Source organism: Phalangium opilio, unplaced genomic scaffold (assembly GCF_054372755.1).
Source record: "Phalangium opilio isolate 3A_F unplaced genomic scaffold, DU_Popi_V2 ptg000078l_1, whole genome shotgun sequence".
Classification (NCBI taxonomy): domain Eukaryota; kingdom Metazoa; phylum Arthropoda; class Arachnida; order Opiliones; family Phalangiidae; genus Phalangium; species Phalangium opilio.
This window is the reverse complement of record NW_028324186.1, coordinates 2,776,198-2,791,785: the sequence shown is the minus strand read 5'-3', so window position 1 is coordinate 2,791,785 and position 15,588 is coordinate 2,776,198. Positions and strand designations below refer to the sequence as shown.

Below are 15,588 nucleotides of genomic sequence, written 5' to 3'. Positions count from 1 at the left end.
CCTAAGCGAGTATCATACCCCTAGACCAACGGATCATGTGTGTAACTAAATATGCTCAACTCATATGCCTACCTTGTTGTTAGTTGCATTTAAACAGTCTCTTAACTACTTCTGCAAAAAATCGGGTTCATCCGGGATTAGAACCCGGGACCACTCGCACCCAAAGCGAGTATCATACCCCTAGACCAACGAACCATGTGTGTAACTAAATATGCTCAACTCATAGGCCTACCTTGTTGTTAGTTGCATTTAAACAGTCTCTTAACTACTTCTGCAAAAAATCGGGTTCATCCGGGATTTGAACCCGGGACCACTCGCAACCTGAGCGAGTATCATGCCCCTAGACCAACGAAACATGCGTGTAACTAAACATGCTCAACTCATAGGTCTACCCTGTAGTTAGTTGCGTTTAAATAGTCACTAAATTACTTCTGCAAAAACTCGGGTTCGTCCGGGATTTGAACCCGAGACCACTCGCACCCTAAGCGAGTATCATACCCCTAGACCAACGGACCATGTCTGTAACTAAATATGCTCAACCCATAGGCCAACCCTGCACTTAGTTGCATTAAAATAGTCACTAATTTAATTTTGCAAAAACTCGGATCCGTCCGGGATTTGAACCCGGGACCACTCGCACCCAAAGCGAGTATCATACCCCTAGACCAACAGACCATGTGTGTAACTAAATATGCTCAACTCATAGGCCTACCTTGTTGTTAGTTGCATTTAAATATTCTCTTAACTACTTCTGCAAAAAATCGGGTTCACCCGGGATTTGAACCCGGGACCACTCGCAACCTGAGCAAGTATCATGCTCCTAGACCAACGGACCATGCGTGTAACTAAATCATGCTCAACTCGAAGGCCTACAATTTAACTAGTTGCATTTAAATAGTCACAAAATTACTTCTGCAAAAACTCGGGTCCGTCAGGGATTTGAACCCGGGACTACTCGCACCCTAAGCGAGTATCATACCCCTAGACCAACGGACCATGATTAATACTGAAACATGCTCAACTCATAGGCCTAACTTGTTGTTAGTTGCATTTAAATAGCCACTAAATTACTTCTGCAAAAACTCGGGTTCGTCCGGGATTTTAACCCGGGATCACTCGCGCCCTAAGCGAGCATCATACCCCTAGACCAACGGACCATGTGTGTAACTAAACATGCTCAACTCATAGGCCTACCTTGTTGCATTTAAATAGTCTCTTAATTACTTCTGCAAAAACTCGGGTTCATCCGGGATTTGAACCCGGGACCACTCGAAACTTGAGCGAGTATCATGACCCTAGACCAACGGACCATGATTGATACTGAAACATGCTCAACTCATAGGCCTAACTTGTTGTTAGTTGCATTTAAATAGTCACTTAATTACTTCTGCAATAACTCGGGTCCGTCCGGGATTTAAACCCGGGACCACTCGAGCCCAAAGCGAGTATCATACCCCTAGACCAACGGACCATGTTTGTAATAAACAAGCTCAACTCATATGCCTACCCTGTAGTTAGTTGCATTAAAATAGTCACTAATTTACTTCTGCAAAAACTCGGGTCCGTCCGGGATTTGAACCCGGGACTACTCGCACCCTAAGCGAGGATCATACCCCTAGACCAACAGACCATGATTGATACCGAAACATGCTCAACTCATAGGCCTAACTTGTTGTTAGTTGCATTTAAATAGTCACTAAATTCCTTCTGCAAAAACTCGGGTTCGTCCGGGATTTGAACCCGGAACCATTCGCACCCTAAGCGAGCATCATACCCCTAGACCAACGAACCATGTGTGTAACTAAACATGCTAAACTTCTAGGCCTACCTTGTTGTTAGTTGCATTTAAATAGTCACTTAATTACTTCTGCAAAAACTCGGGTTCGTCCGGGATTTGAACCCGAGGCCACTCGCACCCTAAGCGAGTATCATACCCCTAGACCAACAATTTAATTTTGCAAAAACTCGGGTCCGTCCGGGATTTGAACCCCGGACCACTCGCACCCCAAGCGAGTATCATACCCCTAGACCAACGGACCATGTGTGTAACTAAACATGCTCAACTCATAGGTCTACCCTGTAGTTAGTTGCGTTTAAATAGTCACTAAATTACTTCTGCAAAAACACGGGTTCGGCCGGGATTTTAACCCGAGACCACTCGCACCCTAAGCGAGTATCATACCCCTAGACCAACGGATCATGTGTGTAACTAAATATGCTCAACTCATAGGCCTACCTTGTTGTTAGTTGCATTTAAACAGTCTCTTAACTACTTCTGCAAAAAATCGGGTTCATCCGGGATTAGAACCCGGGACCACTCGCACCCAAAGCGAGTATCATACCCCTAGACCAACGAACCATGTGTGTAACTAAATATGCTCAACTCATAGGCCTACCTTGTTGTTAGTTGCATTTAAACAGTCTCTTAACTACTTCTGCAAAAAATCGGGTTCATCCGGGATTTGAACCCGGGACCACTCGCAACCTGAGCGAGTATCATGCCCCTAGACCAACGAACCATTGTGTAACTAAACATGCTCAACTCATAGGTCAACCCTGTAGTTAGTTGCGTTTAAATAGTCACTAAATTACTTCTGCAAAAACTCGGGTTCGTCCGGGATTTGAACCCGAGACCACTCGCACCCTAAGCGAGTATCATACCCCTAGACCAACGGACCATGTCTGTAACTAAATATGCTCAACCCATAGGCCAACCCTGCACTTAGTTGCATTAAACTAGTCACTAATTTAATTTTGCAAAAACTCGGATCCGTCCGGGATTTGAACCCGGGACCACTCGCACCCAAAGCGAGTATCATACCCCTAGACCAACAGACCATGTGTGTAACTAAATATGCTCAACTCATAGGCCTACCTTGTTGTTAGTTGCATTTAAATAGTCTCTTAACTACTTCTGCAAAAAATCGGGTTCACCCGGGATTTGAACCCGGGACCACTCGCAACCTGAGCAAGTATCATGCTCCTAGACCAACGGACCATGCGTGTAACTAAAACATGCTCAACTCGATGGCCTACAATTTAACTAGTTGCATTTAAATAGCCACTAAATTACTTCTGCAAAAACTCGGGTTCGTCCGGGATTTTAACCCGGGATCACTCGCGCCCTAAGCGAGCATCATACCCCTAGACCAACGGACCATGTGTGTAACTAAACATGCTCAACTCATAGGCCTACCTTGTTGTTAGTTGCATTTAAATAGTCTCTTAATTACTTCTGCAAAAACTCGGGTTCATCCGGGATTTGAACCCGGGTCCACTCGAAACTTGAGCGAGTATCATGACCCTAGACCAACGGACCATGATTGATACTGAAACATGCTCAACTCGTAGGCCTAACTTGTTGTTAGTTGCATTTAAATAGTCACTTAATTACTTCTGCAATAACTCGGGTCCGTCCGGGATTTAAACCCGGGACCACTCGCACCCAAAGCGAGTATCATACCCCTAGACCAACGGACAATGTTTGTAATAAACAAGCTCAACTCATATGCCTACCCTGTAGTTAGTTGCATTTAAATAGTCACTAAATTCCTTCTGCCAAAACTCGGGTTCGTCCGGGATTTGAACCCGGAACCATTCGCACCCTAAGCGAGCATCATACCCCTAGACCAACGGACCATGTGTGTAACTAAACATGCTAAACTTCTAGGCCTACCTTGTTGTTAGTTGCATTTAAATAGTCACTTAATTACTTCTGCAAAAACTCGGGTTCGTCCGGGATTTGAACCCGAGACCACTCGCACCCCAAGCGAGTATCATACCCCTAGACCAACGGACCATGTGTGTAACTAAACATGCTCAACTCATAGGTCTACCCTGTAGTTAGTTGCGTTTAAATAGTCACTAAATTACTTCTGCAAAAACACGGGTACGGCCGGGATTTGAACCCGAGACCACTCGCACCCTAAGCGAGTATCATACCCCTAGACCAACGGACCATGTCTGTAACTAAACATGCTCAACCCATAGGCCAACCCTGCAGTTATTTGCATTAAAATAGTCACTAATTTAATTTTGCAAAAACTCGGGTCCGTCCGGGATTTGAACCCGGGACCACTCGCACCCAAAGCGAGTATCATACCCCTAGACCAACGGACCATGTGTGTAACTAAATATGCTCAACTCATAGGCCTACCTTGTTGTTAGTTGCATTTAAACAGTCTCTTAACTACTTCTGCAAAAAATCGGGTTCATCCGGGATTAGAACCCGGGACCACTCGCACCCAAAGCGAGTATCATACCCCTAGACCAACGAACCATGTGTGTAACTAAACATGCTCAACTCATAGACCTACTCTGTAGTTAGTTGCATTTAAATAATCACTTAATTACTTCTGCATATACTCGGGTCCGTCCGGGATTTGAACCCCGGACCACTCGCACCCTAAGCGTGTATCACACCCCTAGACCAACGGACAATGTCTGTAACTAAACATGCTCAACCCATAGGCCAACCCTGCAGTTAGTTGCATTAAAATAGTCACTAATTTAATTTTGCAAAAACTCGGGTCCGTCCGGGATTTGAACCCGGGACCACTCGCACCCAAAGCGAGTATCATACCCCTAGACCAACGGACCATGTGTGTAACTAAATATGCTCAACTCATAGGCCTACCTTGTTGTTAGTTGCATTTAAATATTCTCTTAACTACTTCTGCCAAAAATCGGCTTCATCCGGGATTTGAACCCGGGACCACTCGCAACCTGAGCGAGTATCATGCCCCTAGACCTACGGACCATACGTGTAACTATAACATGCTCAACTCGAAGGCCTACAATTTAACTAGTTGCATTTAAGTAGTCTCTTAACTACTTCTGCAAAAAATCGGGTTCATCCGGGATTAGAACCCGAAACCACTCGCACCCAAAGCAAGTATCATACCCCTAGACCAACGAACCATGTGTGTAACTAAACATGCTCAACTCATAGACCTACCCTGTAGTTAGTTGCATTTAAATAGTCACTTAATTACTTCTGCAAAAAATCGGGTTCACCCGGGATTTGAACCCGGGACCACTCGCAACCTGAGCGAGTATCATGCCTCTAGACCAACGGACCATGCGTGTAACTAAAACATGCTCAACTCGAAGGCCTACGTTGTTGTTAGTTGCATTTAAATAGTCACTAATTTAATTTTGCAAAAACTCGGGTCCGTCCGGGATTTGAACCCGGGACCACTCGCACCCAAAGCGAGTATCATACCCCTAGACCAACGGACCATGTGTGTAACTAAATATGCTCAACTCATAGGCCTACCTTGTTGTAAGTTGCATTTAAATAGTCTCTTAACTACTTCTGCAAAAAATCGGGTTCACCCGGGATTTGAACCCGGGACCACTCGCAACCTGAGCGAGTATCATGCCCCTAGACCAACGGACCATGCGTGTAACTAAAACATGCTCAACTCGAAGGCCTACAATTTTACTAGTTGCATTTAAATAGTCACAAAATTACTTCTGCAAAAACTCGGGTCCGTCAGGGATTTGAACCCGAGACCACTCGCGCCCTAAGCGAGCATCATACCCCTAGACCAACGGACCATGTGTGAAACTAAACATGCTCAACTCATAGGCCTACCTTGTTGTTAGTTGCATTTAAATAGTCTCTTAATTACTTCTGCAAAAACTCGGGTTCATCCGGGATTTGAACCCGGGACCACTCGAAACTTGAGCGAGTATCATGACCCTAGACCAACGGACCATGATTGATAATGAAGCATGCTCAACTCATAGGCCTAACTTGTTGTTAGTTGCATTTAAATAGTCACTAAATTCCTTCTGCATATACTCGGGTTCACCCGGGATTTGAACCCGGGACCACTCGCAACCTGAGCGAGTATCATGCCCCTTGACCAACGGACCATGTGTGTAACAAAACATGCTCAACTCATAGGCCTACCTTGTTGTTAGTTGCATTTAAATAGTCTCTTAACTACTTCTGCAAAAAAATCGGGTTCATCCGGGATTTGAACCCGGGACCACTCGCAACCTGAGCCAGTATCATGCCCCTTGACCAACGGACCATGTGTGTAACTAAATATGCTCAACTCATAGACCTACCCTGTAAGTTAGTTGCATTTAAATAGTCACTTAATTACTTCTGCATATACTCGGGTCCGTCCGGGATTTGAACCCCGGACCACTCGCACCCTAAGCGAGTATCATACCCCTAGACCAACGCACCCTGTGTGTAACTAAACATGCTCAACCCATAGGCTAACCCTGCAGTTAGTTGCATTAAAATAGTCACTAATTTACTTTTGCAAAAACTCGGGTCCGTCCGGGATTTGAACCCGGGACCACTCGCACCCAAAGCGAGTATCATACCCCTAGACCAACGGACCATGTGTGTAACTAAACATGCTCAACTCATAGGCCTACCTTGTTGTTAGTTGCATTTAAATAGCCACTAAATTACTTCTGCAAAAACTCGGGTTCATCCGGGATTTGAACCCGGGACCACTCGAAACTTGAGCGAGTATCATAACCCTAGACCAACGGACCATGATTAATAATGAAACATGCTCAACTCATAGGCCCAACTTGTTGTTAGTTGCATTTAAATAGTCACTAAATTCCTTCTGCAAAAACTCGGGTTCGTCCGGGATTTGAACCCGTGACCACTCGCACCCTATGCGAGCATCATACCCCTAGACCAACGGACCATGTGTGTAACTAAACATGCTCAACTTCTAGGCCTACCTTGTTGTTAGTTGCATTTAAATAGTCACTAAATTACTTCTGCAAAAACTCGGGTCCGTCCGGGATTTGAACCCGGGACCACTCGCACCCAAAGCGAGTATCATACCCCTAGACCAACGGACCATGTTTGTAATAAACAAGCTCAACTCATATGCCTACCCTGTAGTTAGTTGCATTAAAATAGTCACTAATTTACTTTTGCAAAAACTCGGGTCCGTCAGGGATTTGAACCTGGGACTACTCGCACCCTAAGCGAGTATCATACCCCTAGACCAACGGACCATGTGTGTAACTAAACATGCTCAACTCATAGGCCTACCTTGTTGTTAGTTGCATTTAAATAGTCTCTTAACTACTTCTGCAAAAAATCGGGTTCACCCGGGATTTGAACCCGGGACCACTCGCAACCTGAGCGAGTATCATGCCCCTTGACCAACGGACCATGTGTGTAACTAAATATGCTCAACTCATAGACCTACCCTGTAAGTTAGTTGCATTTAAATAGTCACTTAATTACTTCTGCATATACTCGGGTCCGTCCGGGATTTGAACCCCGGACCACTCGCACCCTAAGCGAGTATCATACCCCTAGACCAACGCACCCTGTGTGTAACTAAACATGCTCAACCCATAGGCTAACCCTGCAGTTAGTTGCATTAAAATAGTCACTAATTTACTTTTGCAAAAACTCGGGTCCGTCCGGGATCTGAACCCGGGACCACTCGCACCCAAAGCGAGTATCATACCCCTAGACCAACGGACCATGTGTGTAACTAAACATGCTCAACTCATAGGCCTACCTTGTTGTTAGTTGCATTTAAATAGCCACTAAATTACTTCTGCAAAAACTCGGGTTCATCCGGGATTTGAACCCGGGACCACTCGAAACTTGAGCGAGTATCACGACCCTAGACCAACGGACCATGATTAATAATGAAACATGCTCAACTCATAGGCCCAACTTGTTGTTAGTTGCATTTAAATAGTCACTTAATTACTTCTGCAAAAACTCGGGTCCGTCCGGGATTTGAACCCGGGACCACTCGCACCCAAAGCGAGTATCATACCCCTAGACCAACGGACCATGTGTGTAACTAAACATGCTCAACTCATAGGCCTACCTTGTTGTTAGTTGCATTTAAATAGCCACTAAATTACTTCTGCAAAAACTCGGGTTCATCCGGGATTTGAACCCGGGACCACTCGAAACTTGAGCGAGTATCACGACCCTAGACCAACGGACCATGATTAATAATGAAACATGCTCAACTCATAGGCCCAACTTGTTGTTAGTTGCATTTAAATAGTCACTTAATTACTTCTGCTAAAACTCGGGTCCGTCCGGGATTTGAACCCGGGACCACTCGCACCCAAAGCGAGTATCATACCCCTAGACCAACGGACCATGTGTGTAACTAAACATGCTCAACTCATAGGCCTACCTTGTTGTTAGTTGCATTTAAATAGTCTCTTAACTACTTCTGCAAAAAATCGGGTTCACCCGGGATTTGAACCCGGGACCACTCGCAACCTGAGCGAGTATCATGCCCCTAGACCAACGGACCATGTGTGTAACTAAATATGCTCAACTCATAGGCCTACCTTGTTGTTAGTTGCATTTAAATAGTCTCTTAACTACTTCTGCAAAAAAATCGGGTTCACCCGGGATTTGAACCCGGGACCACTCGCAACCTGAGCGAGTATCATGCCCCTAGACCAACGGACCATGTGTGTAACTAAATATGCTCAACTCATAGGCCTACCTTGTTGTTAGTTGCATTTAAATAGTCTCTTAACTTCTTCTGCAAAAAATCGGGTTCACCCGGGATTTGAACCCGGGCCAACTCGCAACCTGAGCGAGTATCACGCCCCTAGACCAACGGACCATGCGTGTAACTAAAACATGCTCAACTCGAAGGCCTACAATTTAACTAGTTGCATTTAAATAGTCACAAAATTACTTCTGCAAAAACTCGGGTCCGTCAGGGATTTGAACCCGGGACTACTCGCACCCTAAGCGAGTATCATACCCCTAGACCAACAGACCATGATTGATACCGAAACATGCTCAACTCATAGGCCTAACTTGTTGTTAGTTGCATTTAAATAGTCACTTAATTACTTCTGCAAAAACTCGGGTCCGTCCGGGATTTGAACCCGGGACCACTCGCACCCAAAGCGAGTATCATACCCCTAGACCAACGGACCATGTGTGTAACTAAACATGCTCAACTCATAGGCCTACCTTGTTGTTAGTTGCATTTAAATAGTCTCTTAACTACTTCTGCAAAAAATCGGGTTCACCCGGGATTTGAACCCGGGACCACTCGCAACCTGAGCGAGTATCATGCCCCTTGACCAACGGACCATGTGTGTAACTAAATATGCTCAACTCATAGACCTACCCTGTAAGTTAGTTGCATTTAAATAGTCACTTAATTACTTCTGCATATACTCGGGTCCGTCCGGGATTTGAACCCCGGACCACTCGCACCCTAAGCGAGTATCATACCCCTAGACCAACGCACCCTGTGTGTAACTAAACATGCTCAACCCATAGGCTAACCCTGCAGTTAGTTGCATTAAAATAGTCACTAATTTACTTTTGCAAAAACTCGGGTCCGTCCGGGATTTGAACCCGGGACCACTCGCACCCAAAGCGAGTATCATACCCCTAGACCAACGGACCATGTGTGTAACTAAACATGCTCAACTCATAGGCCTACCTTGTTGTTAGTTGCATTTAAATAGCCACTAAATTACTTCTGCAAAAACTCGGGTTCATCCGGGATTTGAACCCGGGACCACTCGAAACTTGAGCGAGTATCACGACCCTAGACCAACGGACCATGATTAATAATGAAACATGCTCAACTCATAGGCCCAACTTGTTGTTAGTTGCATTTAAATAGTCACTTAATTACTTCTGCAAAAACTCGGGTCCGTCCGGGATTTGAACCCGGGACCACTCGCACCCAAAGCGAGTATCATACCCCTAGACCAACGGACCATGTTTGTAATGAACAAGCTCAACTCATATGCCTACCCTGTAGTTAGTTGCATTAAAATAGACACTAATTTACTTTTGCAAAAACTCGGGTCCGTCCGGGATTTGAACCCGGGACCACTCGCACCCTAAGCGAGTATCATACCCCTAGACCAACGGACCATGCGTGTAACTAAAACATGCTCAACTCGAAGGCCTACAATTTAACTAGTTGCATTTAAATAGTCACAAAATTACTTCTGCAAAAACTCGGGTCCGTCAGGGATTTGAACCTGGGACTACTCGCACCCTAAGCGAGTATCATACCCCTAGACCAACAGACCATGATTGATACCGAAACATGCTCAACTCATAGGCCTAACTTGTTGTTAGTTGCATTTAAATAGTCACTTAATTACTTCTGCAAAGACTCGGGTCCGTCCGGGATTTGAACCCGGGACCACTCGCCCCCAAAGCGAGTATCATACCCCTAGACCAACGGACCATGTGTGTAACTAAACATGCTCAACTTCTAGGCCTACCTTGTTGTTAGTTGCATTTAAATAGTCACTTAATTACTTCTGCAAAGACTCGGGTCCGTCCGGGATTTGAACCCGGGACCACTCGCCCCCAAAGCGAGTATCATACCCCTAGACCAACGGACCATGTGTGTAACTAAACATGCTCAACTCATAGGCCTACCTTGTTGTTAGTTGCGTTTAAATAGTCTCTTAACTACTTCTGCAAAAAATCGGGTTCACCCGGGATTTGAACCCGGGACCACTCGCAACCTGAGCGAGTATCATGCCCCTAGACCAACGGACCATGTGTGTAACTAAATATGCTCAACTCATAGGCCTACCTTGTTGTTAGTTGCATTTAAATAGTCTCTTAACTACTTCTGCAAAAAATCGGGTTCACCCGGGATTTGAACCCGGGACCACTCGCAACCTGAGCGAGTATCATGCCCCTAGACCAACGGACCATGCTTGTAACTAAAACATGCTCAACTCGAAGGCCTACAATTTAACTAGTTGCATTTAAATAGTCACAAAATTACTTCTGCAAAAACTCGGGTCCGTCAGGGATTTGAACTCGGGACTACTCGCACCCTAAGCGAGCATCATACCCCTAGACCAACGGACCATGTGTGTAACTAAACATGCTCAACTTCTAGGCCTACCTTGTTGTTAGTTGCATTTAAATAGTCACTTAATTACTTCTGCAAAAACTCGGGTCCGTCCGGGATTTGAACCCGGGACCACTCGCACCCAAAGCGAGTATCATACCCCTAGACCAACGGACCATGTTTGTAATGAACAAGCTCAACTCATATGCCTACCCTGTAGTTAGTTGCATTAAAATAGACACTAATTTACTTTTGCAAAAACTCGAGTCCGTCCGGGATTTGAACCCGGGACCACTCGCACCCTAAGCGAGTATCATACCCCTAGACCAACGGACCATGCGTGTAACTAAAAGATGCTCAACTCGAAGGCCTACAATTTAACTAGTTGCATTTAAATAGTCACAAAATTACTTCTGCAAAAACTCGGGTCCGTCAGGGATTTGAACCTGGGACTACTCGCACCCTAAGCGAGTATCATACCCCTAGACCAACAGACCATGATTGATACCGAAACATGCTCAACTCATAGGCCTAACTTGTTGTTAGTTGCATTTAAATAGTCACTTAATTACTTCTGCAAAGACTCGGGTCCGTCCGGGATTTGAACCCGGGACCACTCGTCCCCAAAGCGAGTATCATACCCCTAGACCAACGGACCATGTGTGTAACTAAACATGCTCAACTTCTAGGCCTACCTTGTTGTTAGTTGCATTTAAATAGTCACTTAATTACTTCTGCAAAGACTCGGGTCCGTCCGGGATTTGAACCCGGGACCACTCGCCCCCAAAGCGAGTATCATACCCCTAGACCAACGGACCATGTGTGTAACTAAACATGCTCAACTCATAGGCCTACCTTGTTGTTAGTTGCGTTTAAATAGTCTCTTAACTACTTCTGCAAAAAATCGGGTTCACCCGGGATTTGAACCCGGGACCACTCGCAACCTGAGCGAGTATCATGCCCCTAGACCAACGGACCATGTGTGTAACTAAATATGCTCAACTCATAGGCCTACCTTGTTGTTAGTTGCATTTAAATAGTCTCTTAACTACTTCTGCAAAAAATCGGGTTCACCCGGGATTTGAACCCGGGACCACTCGCAACCTGAGCGAGTATCATGCCCCTAGACCAACGGACCATGCTTGTAACTAAAACATGCTCAACTCGAAGGCCTACAATTTAACTAGTTGCATTTAAATAGTCACAAAATTACTTCTGCAAAAACTCGGGTCCGTCAGGGATTTGAACTCGGGACTACTCGCACCCTAAGCGAGTATCATACCCCTAGACCAACGGACCATGATTGATTCTGAAACATGCTCAACTCATAGGCCTAACTTGTTGTTAGTTGCATTTAAATAGCCACTAAATTACTTTTGCAAAAACTCGGGTTCGTCCGGGATTTGAACCCGGAACCACTCGCACCCTAAGCGAGCATCATACCCCTAGACCAACGGACCATGTGTGTAACTAAACATGCTCAACTTCTAGGCCTACCTTGTTGTTAGTTGCATTTAAATAGTCACCTAATTACTTCTGCAAAAACTCGGGTCCGTCCGGGATTTGAACCCGGGACCACTCGCACCCAAAGCGAGTATCATACCCCTAGACCAACGGACCATGTGTGTAACTAAACATGCTCAACTCATAGGCCTACCTTGTTGTTAGTTGCATTTAAATAGTCTCTTAACTACTTCTGCAAAAAATCGGGTTCACCCGGGATTTGAACCCGGGACCACTCGCAACCTGAGCGAGTATCATTCCCCTAGACCAACGGACCATGTGTGTAACTAAATATGCTCAACTCATAGGCCTACCTTGTTGTTAGTTGCATTTAAATAGTCTCTTAACTACTTGTGCAAAAAATCGGGTTCACCCGGGATTTGAACCCGGGACCACTCGCAACCTGAGCGAGTATCATGCCCCTAGACCAACGGACCATGCGTGTAACTAAAACATGCTCAACTCGAAGGCCTACAATTTAACTAGTTGCATTTAAATAGTCACAAAATTACTTCTGCAAAAACTCGGGTCCGTCAGGGATTTGAACCCGGGACTACTCGCACCCTAAGCGAGTTTCATACCCCTAGACCAACGGACCATGATTGATACTGAAACATGCTCAACTCATAGGCCTAACTTGTTGTTAGTTGCATTTAAATAGCCACTAAATTACTTCTGCAAAAACTCGGGTTCGTCCGGGATTTGAACCCGGGACCACTCGCGCCCTAAGCGAGCATCATACCCCTAGACCAACGGACCATGTGTGTAACTAAACATGCTCAACTTCTAGGCCTACCTTGTTGTTAGTTGCATTTAAATAGTCACTTAATTACTTCTGCAAAAACTCGGGTTCATCCGGGATTTGAACCAGGGACTACTCGAAACTTGAGCGAGTATCATGACCCTAGACCAACGGACCATGATTGATACTGAAACATGCTCAACTCATAGGCCTAACTTGTTGTTAGTTGCATTTAAATAGTCACTAAATTCCTTCTGCAAAAACTCGGGTTCGTCCGGGATTTGAACCCGGGACCACTCGCACCCTAAGCGAGCATCATACCCCTAGACCAACGGACCATGTGTGTAACTAAACATGCTCAACTTCTAGGCCTACCTTGTTGTTAGTTGCATTTAAATAGTCACTTAATTACTTCTGCAAAAACTCGGGTCCGTCCGGGATTTGAACCCGGGACCACTCGCACCCAAAGCGAGTATCATACCCCTAGACCAACGGACCATGTGTGTAACTAAACATGCTCAACTCATAGGCCTACCTTGTTGTTAGTTGCATTTAAATAGTCTCTTAACTACTTCTGCAAAAAATCGGGTTCACCCGGGATTTGAACCCGGGACCACTCGCAACCTGAGCGAGTATCATACCCCTAGACCAACGGACCATGTTTGTAATGAACAAGCTCAACTCATATGCCTACCCTGTAGTTAGTTGCATTAAAATAGACACTAATTTACTTTTGCAAAAACTCGGGTCCGTCCGGGATTTGAACCCGGGACCACTCGCACCCTAAGCGAGTATCATACCCCTAGACCAACGGACCATGCGTGTAACTAAAACATGCTCAACTCGAAGGCCTACAATTTAACTAGTTGCATTTAAATAGTCACAAAATTACTTCTGCAAAAACTCGGGTACGTCCGGGATTTGAACCCGGAACCATTCGCACCCTAAGCGAGCATCATACCCCTAGACCAACGGACCATGTGTGTAACTAAACATGCTCAACTCATAGGCCTACCTTGTTGTTAGTTGCATTTAAATAGTCTCTTAATTACTTCTGCAAAAACTCGGGTTCATCCGGGATTTGAACCAGGGACTACTCGAAACTTGAGCGAGTATCATGACCCTAGACCAACGGACCATGATTGATACTGAAACATGCTCAACTCATAGGCCTAACTTGTTGTTAGTTGCATTTAAATAGTCACTAAATTCCTTCTGCAAAAACTCGGGTTCGTCCGGGATTTGAACCCGTGACCACTCGCACCCTAAGCGAGCATCATACCCCTAGACCAACGGACCATGTGTGTAACTAAACATGCTCAACTTCTAGGCCTACCTTGTTGTTAGTTGCATTTAAATAGTCACTTAATTACTTCTGCAAAAACTCGGGTCCGTCCGGGATTTGAACCCGGGACCACTCGCACCCAAAGCGAGTATCATACCCCTAGACCAACGGACCATGTTTGTAATGAACAAGCTCAACTCATATGCCTACCCTGTAGTTAGTTGCATTAAAATAGACACTAATTTACTTTTGCAAAAACTCGGGTCCGTCCGGGATTTGAACCCGGGACCACTCGCACCCTAAGCGAGTATCATACCCCTAGACCAACGGACCATGCGTGTAACTAAAACATGCTCAACTCGAAGGCCTACAATTTAACTAGTTGCATTTAAATAGTCACAAAATTACTTCTGCAAAAACTCGGGTACGTCCGAGATTTGAACCCGGAACCATTCGCACCCTAAGCGAGCATCATACCCCTAGACCAACGGACCATGTGTGTAACTAAACATGCTCAACTCATAGGCCTACCTTGTTGTTAGTTGCATTTAAATAGTCTCTTAACTACTTCTGCAAAAAATCGGGTTCACACGGGATTTGAACCCGGGACCACTCGCAACCTGAGCGAGTATCATGCCCCTAGACCAACGGACCATGCGTGTAACTAAAACATGCTCAACTCGAAGGCCTACAATTTAACTAGTTGCATTTAAATAGTCACAAAATTACTTCTGCAAAAACTCGGGTCCGTCAGGGATTTGAACCCGGAGTAGTCACTCGCACCCTAAGCGAGTTTCATACCCCTAGACCAACGGACCATGATTGATACTGAAACATGCTCAACTCATAGGCCTAACTTGTTGTTAGTTGCATTTAAATAGCCACTAAATTACTTCTGCAAAAACTCGGGTTCGTCCGGGATTTGAACCCGGGACCACTCGCGCCCTAAGCGAGCATCATACCCCTAGACCAACGGACCATGTGTGTAACTAAACATGCTCAACTCATAGGCCTACCTTGTTGTTAGTTGCATTTAAATAGTCTCTTAATTACTTCTGCAAAAACTCGGGTTCATCCGGGATTTGAACCCGGGACCACTCGAAACTTGAGCGAGTATCATACCCCTAGACCAACGGACCATGATTGATTCTGAAACATGCTCAACTCATAGGCCTAACTTGTTGTTAGTTGCATTTAAATAGCCACTAAATTACTTTTGC

At 45.2% G+C, this 15,588-nt stretch overlaps 1 long non-coding RNA gene and 36 other non-coding genes across 37 annotated transcripts in view; 1 reads left to right on the top strand and 36 right to left on the bottom strand.

Annotated features, from left to right (window-relative positions):
- LOC149655007 (uncharacterized) overlaps positions 1 to 15,588 on the top strand; it is a 573,911-nt gene that overhangs the window by 221,237 nt on the left and 337,086 nt on the right. The gene's annotated exons all lie outside the window — the stretch shown is intronic.
- On the bottom strand, positions 444 to 515 carry TRNAP-AGG (transfer RNA proline (anticodon AGG)). The gene has a single exon. It is a non-coding gene; the product is annotated as a tRNA-Pro (tRNA).
- On the bottom strand, positions 604 to 675 carry TRNAP-UGG (transfer RNA proline (anticodon UGG)). The gene has a single exon. It is a non-coding gene; the product is annotated as a tRNA-Pro (tRNA).
- TRNAP-AGG (transfer RNA proline (anticodon AGG)) lies at positions 1,086 to 1,157 on the bottom strand. Its single transcript has one exon. It is a non-coding gene; the product is annotated as a tRNA-Pro (tRNA).
- Positions 1,720 to 1,791, bottom strand: TRNAP-AGG (transfer RNA proline (anticodon AGG)). Its single transcript has one exon. It is a non-coding gene; the product is annotated as a tRNA-Pro (tRNA).
- Positions 1,968 to 2,039, bottom strand: TRNAP-GGG (transfer RNA proline (anticodon GGG)). The gene has a single exon. It is a non-coding gene; the product is annotated as a tRNA-Pro (tRNA).
- Positions 2,607 to 2,678, bottom strand: TRNAP-AGG (transfer RNA proline (anticodon AGG)). The gene has a single exon. It is a non-coding gene; the product is annotated as a tRNA-Pro (tRNA).
- Positions 2,767 to 2,838, bottom strand: TRNAP-UGG (transfer RNA proline (anticodon UGG)). Its single transcript has one exon. It is a non-coding gene; the product is annotated as a tRNA-Pro (tRNA).
- On the bottom strand, positions 3,088 to 3,159 carry TRNAP-AGG (transfer RNA proline (anticodon AGG)). Its single transcript has one exon. It is a non-coding gene; the product is annotated as a tRNA-Pro (tRNA).
- On the bottom strand, positions 3,568 to 3,639 carry TRNAP-AGG (transfer RNA proline (anticodon AGG)). The gene has a single exon. It is a non-coding gene; the product is annotated as a tRNA-Pro (tRNA).
- On the bottom strand, positions 3,728 to 3,799 carry TRNAP-GGG (transfer RNA proline (anticodon GGG)). The gene has a single exon. It is a non-coding gene; the product is annotated as a tRNA-Pro (tRNA).
- TRNAP-UGG (transfer RNA proline (anticodon UGG)) lies at positions 4,048 to 4,119 on the bottom strand. The gene has a single exon. It is a non-coding gene; the product is annotated as a tRNA-Pro (tRNA).
- TRNAP-UGG (transfer RNA proline (anticodon UGG)) lies at positions 4,528 to 4,599 on the bottom strand. Its single transcript has one exon. It is a non-coding gene; the product is annotated as a tRNA-Pro (tRNA).
- TRNAP-UGG (transfer RNA proline (anticodon UGG)) lies at positions 5,170 to 5,241 on the bottom strand. The gene has a single exon. It is a non-coding gene; the product is annotated as a tRNA-Pro (tRNA).
- TRNAP-UGG (transfer RNA proline (anticodon UGG)) lies at positions 6,294 to 6,365 on the bottom strand. Its single transcript has one exon. It is a non-coding gene; the product is annotated as a tRNA-Pro (tRNA).
- TRNAP-UGG (transfer RNA proline (anticodon UGG)) lies at positions 6,775 to 6,846 on the bottom strand. The gene has a single exon. It is a non-coding gene; the product is annotated as a tRNA-Pro (tRNA).
- Positions 7,736 to 7,807, bottom strand: TRNAP-UGG (transfer RNA proline (anticodon UGG)). Its single transcript has one exon. It is a non-coding gene; the product is annotated as a tRNA-Pro (tRNA).
- TRNAP-UGG (transfer RNA proline (anticodon UGG)) lies at positions 8,057 to 8,128 on the bottom strand. Its single transcript has one exon. It is a non-coding gene; the product is annotated as a tRNA-Pro (tRNA).
- Positions 8,860 to 8,931, bottom strand: TRNAP-UGG (transfer RNA proline (anticodon UGG)). The gene has a single exon. It is a non-coding gene; the product is annotated as a tRNA-Pro (tRNA).
- Positions 9,341 to 9,412, bottom strand: TRNAP-UGG (transfer RNA proline (anticodon UGG)). The gene has a single exon. It is a non-coding gene; the product is annotated as a tRNA-Pro (tRNA).
- Positions 9,662 to 9,733, bottom strand: TRNAP-UGG (transfer RNA proline (anticodon UGG)). The gene has a single exon. It is a non-coding gene; the product is annotated as a tRNA-Pro (tRNA).
- Positions 9,821 to 9,892, bottom strand: TRNAP-AGG (transfer RNA proline (anticodon AGG)). Its single transcript has one exon. It is a non-coding gene; the product is annotated as a tRNA-Pro (tRNA).
- Positions 10,143 to 10,214, bottom strand: TRNAP-UGG (transfer RNA proline (anticodon UGG)). The gene has a single exon. It is a non-coding gene; the product is annotated as a tRNA-Pro (tRNA).
- TRNAP-UGG (transfer RNA proline (anticodon UGG)) lies at positions 10,303 to 10,374 on the bottom strand. The gene has a single exon. It is a non-coding gene; the product is annotated as a tRNA-Pro (tRNA).
- Positions 10,944 to 11,015, bottom strand: TRNAP-UGG (transfer RNA proline (anticodon UGG)). Its single transcript has one exon. It is a non-coding gene; the product is annotated as a tRNA-Pro (tRNA).
- TRNAP-AGG (transfer RNA proline (anticodon AGG)) lies at positions 11,103 to 11,174 on the bottom strand. Its single transcript has one exon. It is a non-coding gene; the product is annotated as a tRNA-Pro (tRNA).
- Positions 11,585 to 11,656, bottom strand: TRNAP-UGG (transfer RNA proline (anticodon UGG)). The gene has a single exon. It is a non-coding gene; the product is annotated as a tRNA-Pro (tRNA).
- Positions 12,227 to 12,298, bottom strand: TRNAP-AGG (transfer RNA proline (anticodon AGG)). The gene has a single exon. It is a non-coding gene; the product is annotated as a tRNA-Pro (tRNA).
- On the bottom strand, positions 12,387 to 12,458 carry TRNAP-UGG (transfer RNA proline (anticodon UGG)). The gene has a single exon. It is a non-coding gene; the product is annotated as a tRNA-Pro (tRNA).
- TRNAP-AGG (transfer RNA proline (anticodon AGG)) lies at positions 13,029 to 13,100 on the bottom strand. Its single transcript has one exon. It is a non-coding gene; the product is annotated as a tRNA-Pro (tRNA).
- Positions 13,350 to 13,421, bottom strand: TRNAP-AGG (transfer RNA proline (anticodon AGG)). Its single transcript has one exon. It is a non-coding gene; the product is annotated as a tRNA-Pro (tRNA).
- TRNAP-UGG (transfer RNA proline (anticodon UGG)) lies at positions 13,510 to 13,581 on the bottom strand. The gene has a single exon. It is a non-coding gene; the product is annotated as a tRNA-Pro (tRNA).
- On the bottom strand, positions 13,829 to 13,900 carry TRNAP-AGG (transfer RNA proline (anticodon AGG)). The gene has a single exon. It is a non-coding gene; the product is annotated as a tRNA-Pro (tRNA).
- TRNAP-AGG (transfer RNA proline (anticodon AGG)) lies at positions 14,311 to 14,382 on the bottom strand. The gene has a single exon. It is a non-coding gene; the product is annotated as a tRNA-Pro (tRNA).
- Positions 14,471 to 14,542, bottom strand: TRNAP-UGG (transfer RNA proline (anticodon UGG)). The gene has a single exon. It is a non-coding gene; the product is annotated as a tRNA-Pro (tRNA).
- TRNAP-AGG (transfer RNA proline (anticodon AGG)) lies at positions 14,630 to 14,701 on the bottom strand. The gene has a single exon. It is a non-coding gene; the product is annotated as a tRNA-Pro (tRNA).
- TRNAP-AGG (transfer RNA proline (anticodon AGG)) lies at positions 15,276 to 15,347 on the bottom strand. The gene has a single exon. It is a non-coding gene; the product is annotated as a tRNA-Pro (tRNA).